Here is a 22917-nt window from a genome sequence, read left to right as displayed (position 1 = left end):
AACAAAGCATATAAATCTCATCCATGCTCTGCAGAAAAAAAATATCTGTGCATAAATTAACACGCAGTGCAAATGTTTAAATTTGTTTAAAGCTGTTAACTCTTTATGTGAATTTGTATTTACAAATACAAAAACATTTTAATAAAAATTATTGTTATAAAAATATATATACAACCATCAACCCACTGGTCACATGTAGGTGCTTGTACAAATAATAATATAAAGGTGGTTAAATAAAATAAACCAGAATAAGTATATAGATAACCACAAAATATTCAATAAGACTGTATAGTTCTAAAGCCAATAGTAACAAACCTATGTGTGGTATCGGGGATACATTGCCATCAAGCCATAGAGCCAGTGGGAAGATGCCTCCACCTATCACCTGTCATGCAGGCTTCATCAAGTAACCTGGTAACTGTTACTTGTATCTTACAGGGACTAGTACCCTGCAGAGCAGAGCTACTATGTCTACATAGTGACAGAGAGGGAGATATTTGTCTTGTCTTTTATCTACTAACACTTCCAGAAGGGAGGCAGGAAAGACTTAGCAGTTTCTGTGTAACACAAGGGAGAGCTGTGGGATGAGAGGTGAGTAGCAGGGTTACCCATCTCATACTGTCAATTCTTAGCTGCAAATTCCACACAATGCAGAGGAAGGTGGCAGGGATTAGGGAGGGGAGTAGTAAGATTTGCTAGAGCTTGTAACCTAGGCTTCTGCATGAGAAAGGGAGTTGGTTAACAGTGTGAGTGATATAGGTACTAAGTGTTCCAAGATAAATAGTGTATATTTTTTCCACCAGTGGTAAGTATTACGTTCCGGCTGACTCTATGCAGCCATTCTCAAGCATAGTGAAACAGTGATACAGTATCACTGTTTCACTATGCTTGAGAATGGCTGCATAGAGTCAGTCGAAACAAAGCTCTTACCACTGGTGGAATAAATATTCACTATTAATCTTGGAGTGCTGCTTCCTTCCTTGGAGTTTGTAGCATATGGGATCCTGAGTCAGTTCCTTGAAGCCTGCACCCACATTGGATTTAATCCGGTCATCCACAGTGCTGCTCCTTCTACCTATTTACTGTATCTGGTACTAAGTGTTCTATTTATTCACAATCTTTAGACTACCTAAAAGTGGCTAAAAATGATGTCAAAGGTTCTTCTTAAGTTTTCTACATCATTCATGCACAACAAGGTAAATAATATTGCCCTGCGGTTCTATTTATCCAAAGTCTGTAGAAATTAGTATTGCAACAAACCAGCTTGCCAAACCACAGCTCCTTCTACAGTCCGCTAGTTAATTAAAAGGCGAGATTATTAAGTGAGCAACATAGTTAATACACCTGCTAAAATGTTTACTCGAAAAATGCTTTTAGTTTCGAAGTTTCTGAGGGAGCAGTCCACAATGGAGAAACTCATTTGGGATTTCAGTACTGTCTTAGGTACATTCCGTATTTAACTCAGATGAACCCTTGTCCACGGCTACAATCAGGACTGCACACACTTGAGTAAATTCTCTAAAATGCTAGGCTCTTCTAATTTGTTAATGTCCATTTACTGCAGCAGTTATTAATGACTATATTCCAACAGGCAACTTAACAATCAGGAGCAGATCTCTAGGCTGGATGTTGTCTGAAGACATTCATAGACACATCTTCAGGCCAGATATGAGAAGAAAAACTCCACTAATGGTTCTTAAAGGAGAACTACTCAGGGGTTAAACTTGGTAAGATGCAGTACAACATGTTATGTAGCTTTGCTTTATAACTTTGTTGAATTGTTATTGGATCCTGAAGATAAATAGAGCCTGAAATGCAACCGTGTCACCAGTTGTACAATATATACCTATTATAAAGAAAAGCAAAAACTCAATAAGAAAATTATAATTTTCACATGGTTGTACTTCTTTGTACAATGCTTTAAATATTCATATTATGTTCTTGATTTATATGCAGCAGTTAGGCATATTTTATATGTATAATCTATCTATTATGTGTTTTTTAAGAATTTTGCGTCCCTGTGACAGATCCTCTGTAAGAAAAAGGGAAACAATACATGAATTGGTGGAAACATGTCGAATGTGCATTAATTGTACATGAATCAAAAAGCTGTAAGGTTGATATTCTTCCCAGAAAACGTCTAACAATAAGACATTTATAACAGAAGCTTTGTCCTCTGTGCTGTGGTTGGAGCCAGGAAGAGCAGCTTAGCCGGGAGTGACACAGCTCTGCCACTACAAAGAGAACTGAGCGCTACTTTTTACCCTGTTCTCTGTAATAATTTTGGTGCTGGATACTGTTCAGCAAACCTGAACTAAAAAGTTCAGGTTTGGATTCAGTTCAACCCCTCTGCTGGTTATGATCAGTGCTGGCAATAGTCATTAACTCTTTAAATGTTGGCTTTTAAAGATCAAATTTAAAGATCAAATAATCATAGGGCCACCATTTTGACTTAATGATCATCCCAAACATGACGGCACGCAAGTGGGACTTGCCTTGATAGAGTCTGTGCACATGTGTAACATTAATTCAAATGCCTCCACCAGCTTTGCCAGTGGCATTTAAACAGTTAACAGTTAATTTACAGTGGCAGGACCAATTGCCGGGTATTACTTGTGCGGAAGCCTGCTGAAGTATCAATGAAGCTTCCCAGTGTTGGACTACAACCAATCTGATAGATATTCTATATATAGATCGTCAGTATCTGTATACCCCCTTTCATTCCTGGTATAAGAAGATGCCAAAGGGGACCAACACAGTCCACTGTCAAAGTGCCATAATTCCAAAAATGGCAATGACTACTTTTCTTCTGTAAAATCTATTTGAGGTGCTGCGGCTACACATTTTTAGGGCCATTATCTATCAGCTAAATTACAAAATATGTACAGCGTGTCTTTTCCTTTCACATGGGCACCGAAATGACATCAACAGGAACTAACTTTAATGCTTAATATCTCCAATGGTGATGGCAAAGAAAATCTGAACAATTGCCACTTGGTTCCTGCACAGATTTCCATAAATCATTAGGAGTCATTGTAATTAGTTAATTATTGGAATATTCATCTTCCCAAAAATAACCCCACATTTCAAAGAGTGAAAACTCTTAAAAGATTACTGTCCATATATTTCTGCATTATTTCTGAGGCTGCAATTACAACATGCAATTTTTTCATCAGTTGTTAATTCAGATTTTTTTAGACAAATACATTAGTGGCTAAAAGGAGTGAAGGAGTGAAGCTGTAGGTCTCTTGCACATAGGTGTTGTTTTTCATGTCCGTGGTTCAGTGATATCCACAGATGCCTCACAAAGCCATTTATTTCTATGGGTGTTTTTACATTGGCTTGCATTTTCACTGATCCATTTTCCATGGAGAAAATGATGAATGGATGCATCCCAAAGACAAAACGGAAGTAAAAACAGAGGCAAAAAGGACTGAGCGCAATTGAAGCTAATTATCAACACCAATGGGAAAGAGCACTTTTTTAAATTTAATTTGGGATGCAAATCAAAAACTGCATCAGTGATTCCAGAGAAATGGGATAAGCTCGATTACCCTTCTAGGCCCTTTCAAACACAGCTATGTAAATCATTGGCTTCAGGTTGACATTTAACAGCAATATATGATGTGACTGACAATGTGCAGTATTTAGGGAAGAGAGGCGGGGCATATTGAATCACAAATCGCCTCCTAGGGTGCGCACAACGGCATTCGAGGTTTTAAAGGGCTAGTATACCGCTAATTGGTGCTGCCCAATGATTGCCAATTGATAAAAGCCAGCCACTCCCAGCATTCCCCACCGGATCTTCTAGCCTAGTGCCTCAGAGAAAGCTGTTCCATGCAATTTACTGTGTTTCTGAAACCCCGTTGTGACTCCCCCGGCCATGAGCCTTCTAGAAGCGCACCCGCAACCGGCATATGACGTAGTATGTCACATGTTGGTAAGGGGTTAAAATTATGTCGCAAGACAATGCACTTCCTTACACCGGGAAGAAGAAAGTGAACTCCAGCAGACCTGAGCGGGGAAGTGACACATGCAGGATATCGGGCGCAGGATCTTACTGGCACATTGCATTATCGTCGGACAATGCACTTTAGGTGTACTCAGTCAGACGGGTAAGTAAATCTCCCCCATAATTTCCAATATTATTGGTATTTTCAGGCAGATTGCTAGTCAAATTCCTGACACGCAAGACTTAAATTGTTTCTTGAGAAACACTTATACTCCAGATTTTTATAAAACACTGTTCTGGAGATGAAACCTAAATTCTGTCATATACCAGTGGGAACGCTATTATCTTTAGATCAAACGTTTATACAGGTAAATCAAGAATTCACCTATTCACTATGTAAAAGTTCCACAAGTTATTTTAAGAAAATATAAGCACTCCAAAGATTCTTATTTTTAGTAAAGCCTTGGGCAAAGAAAAAGGAAAATAGTGAAAAATTGTTTGATCTATTATCTAATAGCCATAATAATTATTTTATCACAGCTGCTTCGATTAATAGTTTATGTCTGCAGCTGCTAGGAGACTGAGACTTGAGTATAGGGTATTTTCCGATTTTCAAATATGGAAAAGTGTTCTTTTTACCTACTAAAAAAATTGTGTGATATTGTAAACCTGATATCCTAGGATTTATTTTTTTTACTTTCATACATGTTTGGGCAGAAGCAAACTTCTCATGTTTTGTGAGTAATAATGGACTTATTATATAGATACCGAGTTTGAATCAGTTTTCTAAAACAACTACAATCTGTAATATTCATATGTTTTTAGTACAATAGATCACCAGCATGGGGGCTGAGGGGTCAGCATTGTAACTTGTATCCTAAAGCCTTGCATGTGAATCTGACCAATGCCAACATCATGCATGATCTGTGTTATACCTGGGCCAAATACAGGTGCTTTGATATTGTCAACTAATTGCAAAGTGTATCAATACACATTACTCTAGTTGGACAGTTACATTTTTGCCTTTTGCCTAATCATCTATTAGAAATTCTTAGTGTATTATGTATGTTTTTACAAATGGGGAGTTAACCCAAGTCAAATTTGACAGAAAACGGAAAAAAACTGTGATGTAAGAACTCCCATCCACTTTGCTTTGTCCATGTTATCTGACCAGCACATGGTCCCTTTTCCACTAACCAAGCAAATTTGTGCGCAGCCAGCATGAGTTGTATAAAAGGTTAGGGAAGGAAGAGTTCTCCTTACAGAGAACTAAAGGCCGCCTTGCAGGCTTGTGGAGACTTGCAGCCATTGATGCTCCACTGGGGGTCCAGTAGAGCATCAATGGCTGTAAGTCTCTAAACACCTGCAGGGTCGCAAGCATCAGGCAAAGTCTTCATAAAGAGATCTTCTATTTCCCTGACCCAGTCAAAATTATCTCACTTAGCTAACCCAGTTCTCTACACTGTACTGACGAGATGCAAAGATATTGAAACAGTGCTACCTACAGCTTGGAATTTTTCCCACTGGAATAGATTTACTGGTTTTGCTTTTACCCCACATTATGTCATTAGGCTTCCTGAAAATCATGCTTGATGGTGAAGGGGGTTGCCCTCTTACCATGGGCAAAGTTTTTCGTAGCCCACCTTGGAAAACATATTTTGTGTAAAAGGGGAAATAGGAACGGGTTTTCCTGACTTGTAAGTGGACTTAGCTGAAGTTTAGCCATTATGTAAGAAGAAGTAAACCAGCTTTTTGCAGCATTTTGTGCTCTAAAGCAATAAGTTAGGTGGACCATCTTAAATTACATTAGACACTGTGATAAATCTATCACAGATTTACTGGCCTAACTTTTAGACAGTTTTAGAATAGCTCCCCCAATAGATCAGTTTTCTATAAATAACAATAATAATTAATGCTTTGGCAAGGAATGGAATTTTTTCATGGAAATGTATGATGTAGAGCCAATTAGAATAATGGAAGAGATCACTTTGTCTAAGACAAGCTTGATGCAGCAGCATGCATACAATAGATTGGCTTTCACGAAGTAACATTGAAATTTATGTGATGAGGCTTTTGTTGTTTTTCCATAAACATATAGTGTCTATGGTGTGTTTATATTTAATATTTGTATTATATACATTAGGTTTCATGCACTCGGATGTATGCTATACCTGTGCAGGAAAACCAGAGAAGGGGAGGGGGGAGTACTCCTCGGCCTTCTCCATTGGAAGCCATGAAGTCAAGCTGTATTTCTGGCAAAAGATAGAGCTCTATCAGGTTTCCAGCAATGGCACGGTATGGTGACATGTGTGTGTCCCTGTACCGTGCCGTGCACAATGCACTGCTATGGCAGCCGTATTTTAGCTGCCATTTATACAGCTAGGATGCATTGACCATATATGTTTATATGTATGGCTCCTATGGGAGTGTTGTAGGCTAAACTTTTATGTTATCTGAAAAAAATATCAATCACAAACCTCCCAAATGCACCCCTAAATTACAACCTTTATGCATGTACTATATGTACTAAAGTGTTAAGTCATCTGTACATTATACAAACAGGATCTTTTATGACATCCTATTTTTAATCCATAGTCATTAATATGGTGTGGTTGCGAGGTATGAGTGTTGGCAATCCTACCCTTCAGACATTCTTACCAATGCCTTTAACTCTTTTTTGAAGCCTATTTTACTTCAACATCCCACATACATGAGAATCAGAATGATATTATAATTAATAGGGAATCAATCATATGTTTCAATAAGTGATTTACTAATATAAATGCATTAGTGTCTTAACATTACCACAAATGCATTTATTTGCATCTATTCGGTTTTGTGTTATAATGTAGGCTGTCAAGAGAAGCAATCAAAATAACAAATCTTCAGGAACATGTGACATTTGCATATTTTATTTAGCAGTTGTGAGCAGCTGGGGAAAGCCTCTCACTTCATTATAATAAATAATACTGTACTATGTAATGTACATATGGCTAGAACAGTGGGATGAGTGAGCATCATGTAATTCTCTTGAGAGCATATTTACAAAAGGAAGATCAGTCGCAGAAACTTCTGAAAATGAAAATTTGCTGTAGCCATATGATGCTTAAGTGGTTGTTAAAGCAGCCAGTCAGTGGATTTTTTTAAAAGACCATTGAGATGACCCATATAGATCAGTTTCTATATTTTTTCCTGCAATCTGCTATGCAACTTCGTTAATCCAAAGATAGAGATATATATAGTGGCCACTAACCTCTGCAAAATTGCTAATACCTTTAATATGGAAAATATTTTAAATAAGAGTTAAGGAAAATCTGCCATCAAAATCCATCATGATAAACCAGGGGCACATATTCATAGATCCAGACCCTGTGACTGTGGTAATCTTCTTATACGTGTCATCCATGGCCTCCTTCCTTCTCAATGTTTAAAAGTATGCTAATGAGCCCAAAGGTTCACTGCAGATGTTAGCATACCCCCAATTTATGTAGGAGATTCACAGGCTTTTACAGTTTGCAATGGGAACCACCCCCTCTCATTGTGTTCTGAAACTTCCTCTGCTGCTGTAAATTTACATCAGGCAGAGGGAGGGAGAAGTGCTGTGGGAGCAGGGTGGATGGGGAGACAGTTAAACAGCATGTGAAACTGCAGCACAGAGTGGCATTAGTTACACCCCCCCCCCAGACCCCTTCTGGGTCATAAGCATAATGATGGTTTACTTCATTTAAGGAAAAACTGCAAAAACAGACAAAAACATCATTTAGATTTAAAAAGTTTGAGTAAATTTGATTTTGAGTAAGTACAAATAGCAGATTTAGAATATTAGTTGCTACTTATGTCCATATCCTAATGGTAACTCAAAAAAGGAAAAAAGAACACATAAGCATTCAGCATTACAAAATGCAATAAACATTAGGAGCAGGAGTATACAAATATTAACAATATATAAAGGATTGTTAAACTAAGAGTCGGGTCCAAACAGCCATCACTATTGCTGCATTATACAAGTAAATCTCAAACAATACACATAGAATACATAATTATACTGTATATAATAAACATCTGTGAAAGTGAGCCCTACAGGACGTAATGGAGGAGGGCTGTGGAGCAAAGTCCAAGAAGATGATAGAAAATCAGTAAGATACCAGAAAGTTTGCGTTTCTTCCATTAACCCCTTAGCGCTCCGCGCCGTAGCTGTACTGCGCAGCTTCCCACTATTGGCGCTCAGCGCAGTACAGCTACTGCGCGAGCGCATACTATTTTAGGATTGTCACCACGTCGCGAGACGTGGTGACATCGGGCTGAGATTTGGGTGACAGAGGCAGGAGGAGTTCCTGTCTCCGTCACCCGACCAATCAAATTGGTCCCGCCCGCCGATCGCCGTGATTGGCCAGTCAAACCTGACTGGCCAATTACAGCGATTTTAGGCTAAAAAACGTGCTTTTAGCACTTTCCTCTTCCTCCAGCGGCACCATTTTGGTTTGGTATCGCTGGAGAGAGGAAAGAGCGTTACTGTGTGCACCAAAATACACTTTTACACTATAAATAGTGTTCTGATCCTTATCTGATCCCTATTGTTCCCTACAAATTCCCATCCTATCTGTTTTTTCCTGTGTCCTGTGTGTTCCCTGTGTGATCGCCTTGTGTGATCCCACGTGTCTTCCGTTTTTCCCTGTCTGTCCCTTCTGAACCCAAACGCACTTTTCAGTGCGCTGTGTTAGCGTTGTTCTGCACTGGACGCACTTTTCAGTGCGCCGTGTGAATAGCGCTGCACAGAATCTTTAGCAATCTTAGCGGTAGTTAGTTTGTCTTAGGGCAAGCTAGGTGCATTTGTAGCGCCTTTTTGCGCGGTGCACATAGGTTTTTTTTCGGTGCCTGGTAATATTTTTTTCCAGAACGCCGTAGGTGTACCCGTACTTAGCTATTTTTTGTGTGTGCCATCTGTGCGGCTGGTCCGTGTGGCTTGGTGTGCATTATCTTTTTTTTTTTGTGTGCTATCTGTGCGGCTTGTCCGTGTAGTATAGTGCGCATTATTTTTTTTGTGTGCTATCTGTGCGGCTTGTCCGTGTAGTTTAGTGCGCATTATTTTTTGTGTGCTATCTGTGCGGCTTGTCCGTGTAGTTTAGTGCGCATTATTTTTTTTGTGTGCTATCTGTGCGGCTTGTCCGTGTAGTTTAGTGCGCATTATTTTTTGTGTGCCATCTGTGCGGCTGGTCCGTGTGGCTTGGTGTGCATTATCTTTTTTTTTTGTGTGCTATCTGTGCGGCTTGTCCGTGTAGTTTAGTGCACATTATTTTTTGTGTGTGCCATCTGTGCGGCTTGTCCGTGTAGTTTGGTGCGCATTATCTTTTTTTTTTTTGTGTGCTATCTGTGCGGCTTGTCCGTGTAGTTTAGTGCACATTATCTTTTTGTGTGTGCCATCTGTGCGGCTTGTCCGTGTAGTTTGGTGCGCATTATCTTTTTTTTTTTGTGTGCTATCTGTGCGGCTTGTCCGTGTAGTTTAGTGCACATTATTTTTTGTGTGTGCCATCTGTGCGGCTTGTCCGTGTAGTTTGGTGTGCATTATATTTTTTTTTTGTGTGCCTGCTAGACGGTTTATCCGTGTAGTTTGGTGCACATTATCTAATTTTTCTTGTTCTCTATTTTTTTTTGTGTGCAATGTCTCAGAAGACGTACACCGTGTTGGAGGCATATAACATGCTTGCCTCTGACACCGAGTCAGCTAGTGGGGATGATGGTCCCTTTTACCTATCATCATCCTCCTGCTCATCTTCCAGTGACCTGGAAGGACCCCCAAGAAGGCGCCGTAGGGTTCCAGGGACTTCTGCAATTGAAGTGCCTGGGACTTCTGCAGGAGAAGTGCCTGGGACTTCTGCAGGAGAAGTGCCTGGGACTTCTGCAGGAGAAGTGCCTGGGACTTCTGCAGGAGAAGCGTCTGGGGCTTCCACTGACCCCACATGGGTAGCCCCAGATAATTATACCCCTCAGGTCCCTGACTTTTTGGGCCATCCTGGCATTAACTTTGACACGACAGGGCTCAGAGCTGTAGACTTTTTTAAGTTTTTTTTTGATGAGGAGCTGCTAAATATTATTATATTTCAGACAAATCTCTACGCTGCACAACATATTGCCCAAAACCCCACGTCCTTTTATGCACAACCCTACAGGTGGACCCCTGTCACTGCAGCAGAGATGTACAAGTATTGGGGCATAATACTCCTTATGGGGATAGTAAAGAAGCCTTCAATCAGGGACTACTGGAGCACAGATATACTGTACCACACCCCCATGTTCCGCATGGCAATGAGCAGGATGCGCTTTGAAGCCATCCATAAGTTTTTGCACTACACTGACAACACACAGTGCCCACCCAGAGGTGACCCCAGTTATGATCGGTTATTTAAGGTCAGGCCCATATTAGATCATTTTAGTGCCAAGTTTGCCCAGGCATATACTCCCGCCAAACATGTGAGCATAGACGAGTCCCTGGTACAATTCAAAGGGAGACTTCAATTCCGCCAGTACCTGCCCAATAAGAGGGCAAGATATGGTGTGAAAATGTATAAGCTGTGCGAAAGTTCATCAGGGTACACATACAAGTTCAGGGTATATGAAGGGAAGGACTCCACTATAGTGCCCCCAGAATGCCCCCCCTTCCTGGGTGTTACAGGGAAGATAGTGTGGGATTTAGTGCACCCACTGCTGGACCAGGGCTACCACCTCTACCTGGACAATTTCTACACCAGCACCACCCTGTTCAAGTGCCTCACTTCCAGAAATACTGCGGCATGCGGCACTGTACGCAGAAATCAGAGAGGTCTCCCTAAGTCGCTGCTTGGGCAAAAACTTAAAAGGCACGAAAGCAGGGCACTATGCAGCGACTCTGTATTGTGTGTTAAGTACAAGGACAAGAGAGAAGTCCTTGTATTAACCACAATACATGAGCACACCACCATCCCTGTACCAGTACGAGGTGCCAGTACAGAAACCCCCAAGCCAGACTGTATTTTAGATTATAACAAATACATGGGAGGGGTGGACTTGTCTGACCAGGTGCTTCAGCCGTACAATGCCATGCGGAAGTCGAGGGTGTGGTACAAGAAGCTGGCCGTGCACATCATGCAGATGGCATTGTATAATGCTTATGTGCTGCATCGATATGCCGGCCAGAGGGGAACTTTCCTGGAATTTCAAGAGATGGTAATAAAGTACTTTCTTTTTGGAGACCAGGAAGGGGGGAGTGCTAGCACATCTGGAAGTGAGGCCACATCACGTATTGTACCAGGGCAGCACTTTCCAGGAGTAGTTCCCCAAACAGCCAGCAAGGGAAGGTCACAAAAGAGGTGCAGGGTGTGCTCCAAAAATGGCATTCGGAAGGACACCATTCATCACTGTGAGACATGCCCAGAAAAACCAGGGTTATGTATGAAAGATTGCTTCCGAATTTATCATACATCCCTGGATTTTTAGAGTACCCTGTTGTTACCCTGACGCACAGCTTATACATCATGCCGCACCTTCCCTTCTAAGCCCTGCCATGTGCCCAGCCTCTAGATTACTGTCCCGTATGCTTTACCCGGGAAAACATGCATCATGATTTTTAGGGTGTTTGTCTCCCATGGCAGCAGCTGGGCACAAAATGACATAATAGATATTTTTTACTATGCACTATCCATTTTGCACTTTTTCAGGGGTCCACCTGTGGGGTTAAAATGCTAACTATACCCCTAGATTAATTCATGGAGGGGTGTAGTTTCCAAAATAGGGTCAGTTCTTAGGGGTTTCTACTGTACTGGCCCCTATTGGCATCTACAAATCTTTCATGATGCCAAAAAGAAAAAAAAAAGTACAATGTCTGTGCTCCAACAAGTTATTCCCTTTTGAGCCCTGCCGTGTCACCATCCTACAGATTATTGCCTCCTATGGGGTATTGCCCTAACCGGGGTAACCCGCAGAATGATTTTTGATGTGTTTTTCCCCAGTGGCATGAGTTGGGCAAAATACTTTTGTCACTTCAATGGCATATTTGATAAATTGCAATACAACTGTTTCTCTGCACTACTCACTTTGTATTACATTTGAGCCAGCACCTTAGGGGTTAAAATACTCATACAAGCCTACATACATTCTTTGAGGGGTGCCCTTTCCAAAATGGGTTCACTACTTGGGCTTTCTATTGTACTGGTACCTCGGGGGTACCCCCCATTACCAATCTAGTGAAAACGAAGCTTGAAAACCTAAATTGTGCTTCTTTCTTCCTGACCCCTGCCGTGTGCCCAGCCTGTAAATTATTGGCACATGTGTGGTATTGCCGTACTCAGGACAACCCCCAGAATGATTTTTGGGGTGTTTGTCTAAAGTGGCATGGGTTGGGCACAGTATATGAGGCACAAAAATGACTTTTTTGAGATAAAAACACAATTTTTACTCTGCACCATTTACTTTGCATTCAATTTTGACCAGCGTGTCGGGGGTTAAAATGCTCACCACAACCACCGATAAATTCTTTGAGGGGTCTAGTTTCCGTAATGGTATCATTTATTGGGGGTTTCTATTGCACTGGCACCTCACGGGCCCTGCCAACATGACATGGCACTCCAAATCCAAACGTGTGAAAACGGAGCTGGAAAATCAAAATTTCACTCCTTCCGTTCTCATCCCTTCTGTGTGCCCAGCCTGTAAATTATTGGCACATGTGTGGTATTGCCGTACTCGGGACAACCCGCAGAATGATTTTTGGGGTGTTTGTCTGAAGTGGCATGGGTTGGGCACAGTATATGAGGCACTAAAATGACATTTTTGAGATAAAAACGCAATTTTTACTCTGCACCATTTACTTTGCATTCAATTTTGACCAGCGTGTCGGGGGTTAAAATGCTCACCACAACCACCGATAAATTCTTTGAGGGGTCTAGTTTCCGTAATGGCATCATTTATTGGGGGTTTCTATTGCACTGGCACCTCACGGGCCCTGCCAACATGACATGGCACTCCAAATCCAAACGTGTGAAAACGGAGCTGGAAAATCAAAATTTCACTCCTTCCGTTCTCATCCCTTCTGTGTGCCCAGCCTGTAAATTATTGGCACATGTGTGGTATTGCCGTACTCGGGACAACCCGCAGAATGATTTTTGGGGTGTTTGTCTGAAGTGGCATGGGTTGGGCACAGTATATGAGGCACTAAAATGACATTTTTGAGATAAAAACGCAATTTTTACTCTGCACCATTTACTTTGCATTCAATTTTGACCAGCGTGTCGGGGGTTAAAATGCTCACCACAACCACCGATAAATTCTTTGAGGGGTCTAGTTTCCGTAATGGTATCATTTATTGGGGGTTTCTATTGCACTGGCACCTCACGGGCCCTGCCAACATGACATGGCACTCCAAATCCAAACATGTGAAAACGGAGCTGGAAAATCAAAATTTCACTCCTTCCGTTTTCATCCCTTCTGTGTGCCCAGTCTGTAAATTATTGGCACATGTGTGGTATTGCTGTACTCAGGACAACCCGCAGAATGATTTTTGGGGTGTTTGTCTAAAGTGGCATGGGTTGGGCACAGTATATGAGGCACTAAAATGACATTTTTGAGATAAAAACGCAATTTTTACTCTGCACCATTTTCTTTGCATTTAATTTTGACCAGCGTGTCGGGGGTTAAAATGCTCACCACAACCACCGATAAATTCTTTGAGGGGTCTAGTTTCCGTAATGGCATCATTTATTGGGGGTTTCTATTGCACTGGCACCTCACGGGCCCTGCCAACATGACATGGCACTCCAAATCCAAACGTGTGAAAACGGAGCTGGAAAATCAAAATTTCACTCCTTCCGTTCTCATCCCTTCTGTGTGCCCAGCCTGTAAATTATTGGCACATGTGTGGTATTGCCGTACTCGGGACAACCCGCAGAATGATTTTTGGGGTGTTTGTCTGAAGTGGCATGGGTTGGGCACAGTATATGAGGCACTAAAATGACATTTTTGAGATAAAAACGCAATTTTTACTCTGCACCATTTACTTTGCATTCAATTTTGACCAGCGTGTCGGGGGTTAAAATGCTCACCACAACCACCGATAAATTCTTTGAGGGGTCTAGTTTCCGTAATGGTATCATTTATTGGGGGTTTCTATTGCACTGGCACCTCACGGGCCCTGCCAACATGACATGGCACTCCAAATCCAAACATGTGAAAACGGAGCTGGAAAATCAAAATTTCATTCCTTCCGTTCTCATCCCTTCTGTGTGCCCAGTCTGTAAATTATTGGCACATGTGTGGTATTGCTGTACTCGGGACAACCTGCAGAATGATTTTTGGGGTGTTTGTCTAAAGTGGCACGGGTTGGGCACAGTATATGAGGCACTAAAATGACATTTTTGAGATAAAAACGCAATTTTTACTCTGCACCATTTGCTTTGCATTTAATTTTGACCAGCGTGTCGGGGGTTAAAATGCTCACCACAACCACCGATAAATTCTTTGAGGGGTCTAGTTTCCGAAATGGTGACATTTTGGGGGGTTTTCTATTGTACTTTTACTTCAGGGGCTCTTCAATTACACTGTGGCACCACAAAATAAATTGGCCTTCCAAATTCCCGGTATCGCTAACTCTGTTCTGGACATCGATGTGCGGGGAAACAGCAGCTGACATCCACATGTCTGGTATTGCCGTACTCGGAAGAAGCAGGGCAAGAAATTAGGAATATATATTTACCTCAAATTCCTTCTGAATGTATCCGTTTTAGGGCTAAATTGGAAAGATTGAAATCAAAAATTGAAATTTCAAAATTTCCACTCCATTTTCATATGCTTCCGGAAAAATAATTAAAGGGTTAACAGACTTCTTAAATGCTGATTTGAATAGGTTGAGATGTTAGGTTCATAAAATGGTGTTACTTGTGGGGGTATATAGCACATAAGCCTTTATACGGCACTTCCAAACTGAATTGATCACCAAAAAGTTCGCATTTTTCAAATTTCAAGAAAATCTGAGAAGTTGCTACTAAAACTTCAAACCTTCTCACATCCATAAAAATAATGGAAACGTAAAACAAATTATGGATATAAAAAGAAGACCAATGGCAAAAGGTTTCTATCAAAAAAAATTTGTGGTATCACTTTTTGTCTAAAAATTATAACATTTGAAACTTTGAAAATAGTCATTTTTTTCAAATTTTTCCTAAATTTTTGAATTTTTACCCCCCAAAAAAGGAACGGATCACCGAAATGACACTACTAACATAAACTACAATGTCTCACGAGAAAACAATCTCAAAATCACAGAGATATCTTAAAGCGTTGAAAAGTTATTACCACAGGAAGAGACACTGGTCAAATTTCCAAAAAAAGTTGCGAGCCTTAACCTGCAAACAGGCTGCGTCCTTAAGGGGTTAAATCTATTCTAAAAGTACAGATCTAGTGTCCAAACATTATACATTAGTCATTAAACTATATACTTCTATTTTGATATCTAAAGAAAGGTGTTTAGGTGAAAATTATAAATTAGGCAGCACTCAAGGTAAGGAAATGAAGCCTATGGGGGAGATTTTTCAGTACTTGCACACCAGTTTTTTGACATACAAGTCTAGAAATAATAGCTGGGTACCACCAAGAATTGTGATTATTTCTCATCTCATGCCAGGTGGAAGCACTGACTCCTGTTTTGGCAAAGGTTATTGCACTATTCTACACCTGGCCGCAGCCTCCTGATATATCAGGTCCAACGGAAGGGTGGGGTTAACGATGCACAATGCAATAGCGTATGATAAATCCACCCCAATCACAAGTAGATCCATTTATTCAACCATTTGTATATCCATCTCTCTGGTTTATTTACCAACTTCATAAGTATCAGCCAATGAAGAGGGCTTCTCACCCAACTTTCACACACTAAACTTTTGGCCACCTCAATATGCTTTCTCCCTAAATAGTCATTTTGATGGATTCACAAAGTAAAAAGATTAATTTATTAAAGATCTCAATGAACAATATAGCCAAATATTGTGGTTCATTCTTTTAACTATTTAGAAAATTAGGGGAATTAGAAAAAATATACGCTAAAAGGTGCATATGAATTTCATGAAATGTTGTAAAACCATTAGCACTTCAGAAAGGATTTAAGCGTATCAGCATGCAAAGTGTAGAACAAACAGTAAACGATCAAAACTATTATCAGATTAGGGAACGTTTCTGTCCTCATCTCTCAGTAGGATAAGATATGTAATCTACAGAGAGCTCTCACACCCAGCTGAGAACAGGTTAATGGAATGGCACAGTCAATGCTATCATCCTCCACACCTCCATTCTTAATGTGTCTTTCCAGTCCAGGGAATCACATTTCAGTTGTGGTTGTTTCAATGATTCCACACGCAGGGAGCATTCTCTCCAATCACTTAGACACAAGCTGTGTTGATGTTTTGCTCCTTTGCTTTCAGAGTCAGAAAAAAAACGACTCTCATATAAATAAATAAATTTGCAGAGAGTAAATTAAATTTTCCACTGGGATCATTAATCTCTTATTAAAATTCTGTATTTGTTTAAGAAAACACGAATCCCAAACAATGCAGAGTGCGAGTCAAACATTTTACAGACAGTTTCCCTCGTTAATGAAATAGTCTTTATGATTAGATAGTTGAGACATTTTACTTTGCTTGGCAAAATTATGTATTCTCTCTGCAACCTAAAACAGTAGCCATCCATAGGTAGAAATCATTGCCTTTTCAAACCACCAATATCAAAACACGGAAGCAAAACAGAATTAAGAATTCCGATGCATCAGGTTGGCCAAGGCTTTAACACTTTATATAAGGATTTACTGATCTAGTAGAAGACAATTTCAATTAAAAGTGAATGGAACAATAACTTGATAATATGTTCTATTTATTACAGGATGATTGATCTTATTGATAATACAAACATCCATATTTGATGGTAGGTGGACCCTTAATATTATAAAAACTTTACCTTATTGTGTTATTTATTTAACAAAATCCAAATAAAAAAAAAATAGTTTTAATACAAAAATATTAATTGAATAAATAATTTTAAAAATAATTTAAATTTAAACAGTTAACACCCATGATCAGTGCCAGCACCATTCACAGGTGTTAGTTGTCGGGGTAAAGATTTTGGGTTCAAGCACACATTAAAAAATTTTAACAGGACCGCTCATGACTCACCAGCATTTGTTTGCTCTTCTAGACTATTTACTACTATTCTTCTAGACCAGTGGTGGCGAACCTATGGCACTGGTGCCAGAGGTGGCACTCAGAGCCCTTTCTGTGGGCACTCAGGCAATCTCCCCAGGACAGAGTGCACCAAACAAGACCAAATCCACCGAATCTTCCTGCAGTCCCAGGCAACTGTTTAAAAGTGACACTTCATTGACTGTTTGGAACTGCAGGAAAAATTAAAAGGTTTTGACTGAAGATCTATGGAGGTCATCCTGTTGGACCAACCATTTTTCCTGTACAGAGAGACCCTGAAGAGAAGCTACAATGATGGTCTGAATTTGCCCTCCATCTTTCAACTGTATTGGTGGCCTCAGGCAGCCAATACAATTAAAAGATGTGGAAGAACAGGTTACTGCTTAAAATGCCATGTTGGCACTTCAGGGTAAATAAGTGGATTTTGGTTGTTGTTTGGGCACTCGGTCTCTAAAAGGTTCGCCATCACTGTTCTAGACTATTTACCTTTACTACCCAAGTCTGTACTATGTGGTCTTCTAGTGTTCTGACCTTTATTTTTCCCTTTGACTATTTCATTAACTACTGAAGGAGTTTGTCTCCAATGGTTTTACTTGGCTTACTAAACCTGGCTTCCCCCTACATTATTCAGTTGGCAGCCCAGCTGGGGTCCATCATCGGAGGCTGTTATCAAATAGGAGCGGCAGCAAGTGCTTACATATGAAGTCAAGTTCTTAATTTTCCCTTGCGCATTTGACACACCGGTTGTGGAAATATCTTTGTGGAATATTTTGTGAAAGCTGACCTGTATGCAGATTTGATGTCCACAGTATTTATAACTGCAGTTTTCACCCTTTAAATTGCAAACTGACAATGATTTAGATTGATTTATGCAATGGTAGAGGTCTAGGAGAACTGTGGTGGCAAAGCACAATGCATCAATCCTACATGAAAAACCCTACAATTATATATAAACACAAACATACTCTCTTTATACACTCTATATATACTCTTATATATAAAATTGTTACAACCCCACAGAAGATATATTTATTTTAAAATGATCAAACAATTGTACAGAAATAGAATGTTATGTTTGCTTGACTTCTGACCATTCTTTTTTAGATTTTTTTTTATATACTATTGCACAAATCGTAATTTTAAAGTACATTTGTATTTTGCATGTGAGACTCTTCAGACTCTTTTCCTGTTGTACTCTTTCTAACCCCCAGTGGAAGGATCTATTTAGTAACCTTCATGTTCTTCCTGGGGGAGTTTCTGGCAGTATCAACAGACCAGATAACAGGCTGAACAAGTATTGAGTTTGTAGCAGTGGTAGAACATGAGCCCAGCCATTAAGTTCTTTAAGTAATTCTTTATTCCCTTGGCCAGTTTCAATGTGTGTTTGGTGGCAGTGACAGCTAGATTTTATGCTCAGATCTGAACATGAAATAACTATGTTTTCTTTTGCTTCTTTATGAATTTGAAAGGAAGAAAAATACTGAGGAAAAATGGCTGTTAACAAACCGTGAAAGATAAATCCAAACGGTTAAAAGAGGGAAAATCAAATATCCACTGTATTTAATTTAGTGTCTCTGGTGCCTAAAATGCCATGCATTAGACCTGTCTGTATACGTTAAATGATGGATTGCAGTGGAGGAGGATAATGTTCTCCTTTGAAGCAGCGTCTATCAGACTGAGGAGATAAGTACCACAATGAATGCAAGCCTGAAATAGCCATGCTTCTTATTAAGTGCGGACAGGTGATATTTGGAGCATAGCAATCTGTAATCAAAGTAAAATACCTGGGCACTTCTTTTCTGCACAGTGTACATCTTCAGTTACAATTGCAGACCAAAAAGACAAAAAACAAGCAACCACAAAACCATCCCCTGTAATAATATACATAATAACATACATATAGAGACTAGCCTTTTTATTTCTCTGGTTACAAGCCTGATGGATAGTATAAAGGCATATTCACATTGGAGTTTGTTTACACAAGGAATTTTTCATGGAGATTTTGCACTGAACCCTTTCAATGTGTTTTTCAGAGATCAGTTTTTCTCCACTGATCAGTGCAAAAACATTTAGTACCCTGTCCTTTTTTGTGTTCACTGGCAACATTAGATGGAAAAAAGCTGGTGTAAAAAAGAACACTGAAAAGAAAAGAAGAAAAGTTACTGAAGCCAGGAGGAGAAAATAATGCTGCATGTGTCCATAGGCCGAAATGGCTTCAGTGAAAAAATGCCAATGTGATTCAGTCCCAATGATATGTAGTCTAGTCAACGCAGAGATCACATAGCACAGCTGAAACAGAATCAAAAAGTTTTTACACTGTAATATGCAGGCAACATCCCATAGAAGGAGCCTATAATATCAGTAACTGAAAGTCTTCAATCTATTTGTTTACATGTGTAGATGGTTATCATGTGTTAGGCTGGGCCGTTTTTAGCCTTATTGCTGCCTAAGGTGAAAATTTAAATGCTTGCGCCCCCCCCCCCCATTGAGCAATTTCCTGGCAAGGTAGGGCATATGCACCATGAACCTGACAATCTTTTGAAATGTCAATTGAAACTAAAGTTGCGCAAGACTTATACCTCTGATACACCGTAGATATTTATCCCATACACGTAGTCATAACTACTGGCTGAGTCTTGAGTCAGCTGACAGCTCTCTCTCCAAACACCCTCATACACATGCATAATTGTCTGTTTTTGAGCATGCTCACATATGTAGTAAATTTTTATATATTTAATTATTATTTTTGGTGCATGGAGGTAATAAATTAAGCGGAAGCCCTGGATTCTCATTGTGCGAGTCAGATTAAGGTTGGTAAGCCATATACATTTTTGTTTTTGCGTTTCTGTTTTTAACTAACCTTATTCCATAAGATCCAATTTTTTTTTTTCCATTCACAGCGATGTATAGACCCAAAAAACTTTATTTTTTGGGTCTATACAAAAATACATAGGTTTTGTTATGTTTTAGTAGATTAAAAAAATAAAATCTTTTGTACAAAATACAATTTGCCATTTTGCCAAATTCTGATGCCTATACATTTTCCAGTTTTCATTGTATGTACCTGTGTAAGGAACCTATTTTTGCGGGATGCATTGATGTTTTAATTTATATAGATTTTGGACCTATATGACCGTTTGATTCAAACACTTTTATTCAAATATTTATGGATGGAATAGAACTGGCGATTCACACATTTGGGCACTATTGTTTGTTTTGTTGTTGACAGCCGGGAATAATCTTTTTTACATTTTGATAGAGCAAATACGATAGAGCGTTTTGGGATATGGTGATACCTGACATGTGTATGATTTTTACTGACCTCCGATGACGTCACTAAGCAGTGCTGTTAGGTGCTGCAGTTGAAGCTTAACAGGCACTGCTGTGATTGGTGCCAGCACCAGCCTCGGCAGTTAAAAGCAGGTGCCAGTTGTGTTATACAGCTAACACCTGCCGTGTATAGAGAGAGCTCAGCCTGTGAGCTCTCCCCATGCATCCTGCACAGGATATAGTATGCTGTTGTGCGTGAAAGGGTTACATTTAAATACAATGTTTACATTGTTTAAATGTTAAGTGAATATAACGCAAATGCAACTTTTGGATGCAATCATAAAGCTAAGTTGATATTGTAACACACATTATTATTTAACATTTTAATTAATAATTGAAATCATGCAGGATCTGATTGGTAGGACAGAACAACATGTCACAATATTGCAATGTTTCGTAACTTGTTCTCCTAATCTCATAAAGCATGTCTGTATGTTAGATATCGCTTTCGTTCCCTCCCCATGTACAGCATACACCCATCTTTTAAAGGCATGGTAGCTGACAGGTTGCCGTAGTCTATTTCCCTCCTAGCTGAAAATAAATTGCTCTTGTATTAGGCCAGATCTTCTGTCAGACGAACACCTTTGGGAGAATCATAGTCAAATTGTAGCTTGATCAGAAGTGACACAACAAACCGTTCTACCTCCTGCAAGCGGCAGCGCTCTAAAGCTTTCTGAAGAGACAATGAAACACAAGTCGGAATGGAACAGCAGTAACATGGAAGGTACATATGACTTATGTAAATTGTTAGAGCGACTATCAGCTACACGACCAGAAGTGATACAATAATCACTGCATAACGGTAGCACCTAATGACTTATTATTATGTAGCATTTTTGTTGGGTAGTTTCACTGTTTATTATATAAAAATAAATTATATGATTTTCCAAAATACCTTTGCATGTATGTTTCATGCACGGATCTCTGCTAGTGGACATACAGAATTAACCAGCAATAGATAATCTGATATAAATCTGTCATATGATGGACACCTAAAGCATAACTTATTATAGGCTCTAATAGCTGTACATGAATTGCTGGTCGCATGTGTCCAAAAGACATGTCCCCTCAATTCATGTGACCATTATCTATCACAGAAAAAAAAAAAAAGTAGCCCTTTATGGATTTAATGCAGTACATTTAGGGGGGTTCTTTGGCTGGCTGCTATATGGAATTGTACCCGAAGGGTAAGGTAAATTGTAAGTCGGGGGCATAGCTAAAGTGGTAGCAGCTATAGCAGCCGCTATGGGGCCCTCAGTGTCAGGGCCGTCATCTGACCTGACACTAAAGAATGGAGGCTGTGCACCATTACAATTAAATGCATATTATGCGGCATATTGTACAGCATAATGGGGCACATTTACTTAGCCGGCCCAGTCGCGATCCAGCGGCGGGTTCTCCGACGCTGATTCTGGTTCTGCCGGGATTCACTAAGGTCCGTGCGCCGATATTCACCAGGTGTCGCTGCTGCGCCGAGGTCCACTGGAGTTCACCTGCTTTTTTCTGGTGTATGTGAGTGCTTGATCTTGCGACACAAATGGCTTTTTAAATTCTGCGGTTTTTCTGAATCCTTCGGGTTGTCCGGTGGCCACGCCCCCCGATTTCTGTCGCGCGAAAGTCGGCGCGATTGCGCCAAAAATCGATCGCGTGCGCCACAATTCCGTGAAATACAGCGCAAAGAGGAAATATTCGGGAAAAACCCGACGGATTCGCGGCTGCGTACCCTTAGTAAATGTGCTCCAATATGTATATAACATATATGTGAGATATATATGCTGTATATGTGTGTGTGTATGTATGTCTGTGAAGTGTGTATGCTGTATGAGAGTGTATAGTGTATATATACTGTATGTTTGTACATGTGCTGTACGTCTGTATACAGGACTGTATGTGTGTGTATATGTGATGTGTATATGCTCTATATGTGTGTAAGCCTAACAGAGTGTTCTACCTACCATTTCAGATTCCATCACAAATTACATATGTAAAAAGGCAACAGATTCCCAAAAGACCCCAAGATGGTAAATGTGGTCTTTTAGGTCTTTTGGTGCTATATAACTAGCAGACGTCATTTCATGTTTGTATGTATAGGCGCACAGCAAGCAAATAACAGTAAAAAGTGTTTTTAACATTTGTTTCTCCCTCTCTCTCATCTTCATTCTGATGTGTCCCCCCTATTTTTTTTTACTTCTTTCCTCCTCTCTACCCTCCCCTGGCTGTACACATAAATTCAATATATGCAGGATTTGCTTCCAATGCTGTACTACTCCTGCTTTCACCTGCTGTTATCCAAGATTGCGGCTCCTTGTGTTACAAATATACAATTTTTGTTTCTCTGTATTTTTATGCAGGACATGGATAATATTTGTTTTAATCCACTACGCTGCTTCTCAACATTGCCACAGGTCAGCTATAGGAGCAGCGAGT

General features: G+C 40.0%; 1 protein-coding gene and 1 long non-coding RNA gene across 2 annotated transcripts in view; both read right to left on the bottom strand.

Moving 5' to 3' along the window:
- Positions 1-22917, bottom strand: part of TMEM132E (transmembrane protein 132E) — a 304419-nt gene that overhangs the window by 203518 nt on the left and 77984 nt on the right. The gene's annotated exons all lie outside the window — the stretch shown is intronic.
- On the bottom strand, positions 19061-20579 carry LOC140116590 (uncharacterized). The gene is made up of 2 exons (XR_011852836.1): positions 20483-20579; positions 19061-19449 (listed from the first exon to the last, which is right to left on the bottom strand). It is a non-coding gene; the product is annotated as an uncharacterized lncRNA (long non-coding RNA).

This window comes from Engystomops pustulosus, chromosome 2 (genome assembly GCF_040894005.1).
Source record: "Engystomops pustulosus chromosome 2, aEngPut4.maternal, whole genome shotgun sequence".
NCBI lineage: Eukaryota > Metazoa > Chordata > Amphibia > Anura > Leptodactylidae > Engystomops > Engystomops pustulosus.
This window is presented reverse-complemented; position numbering and strand designations above follow the sequence as displayed.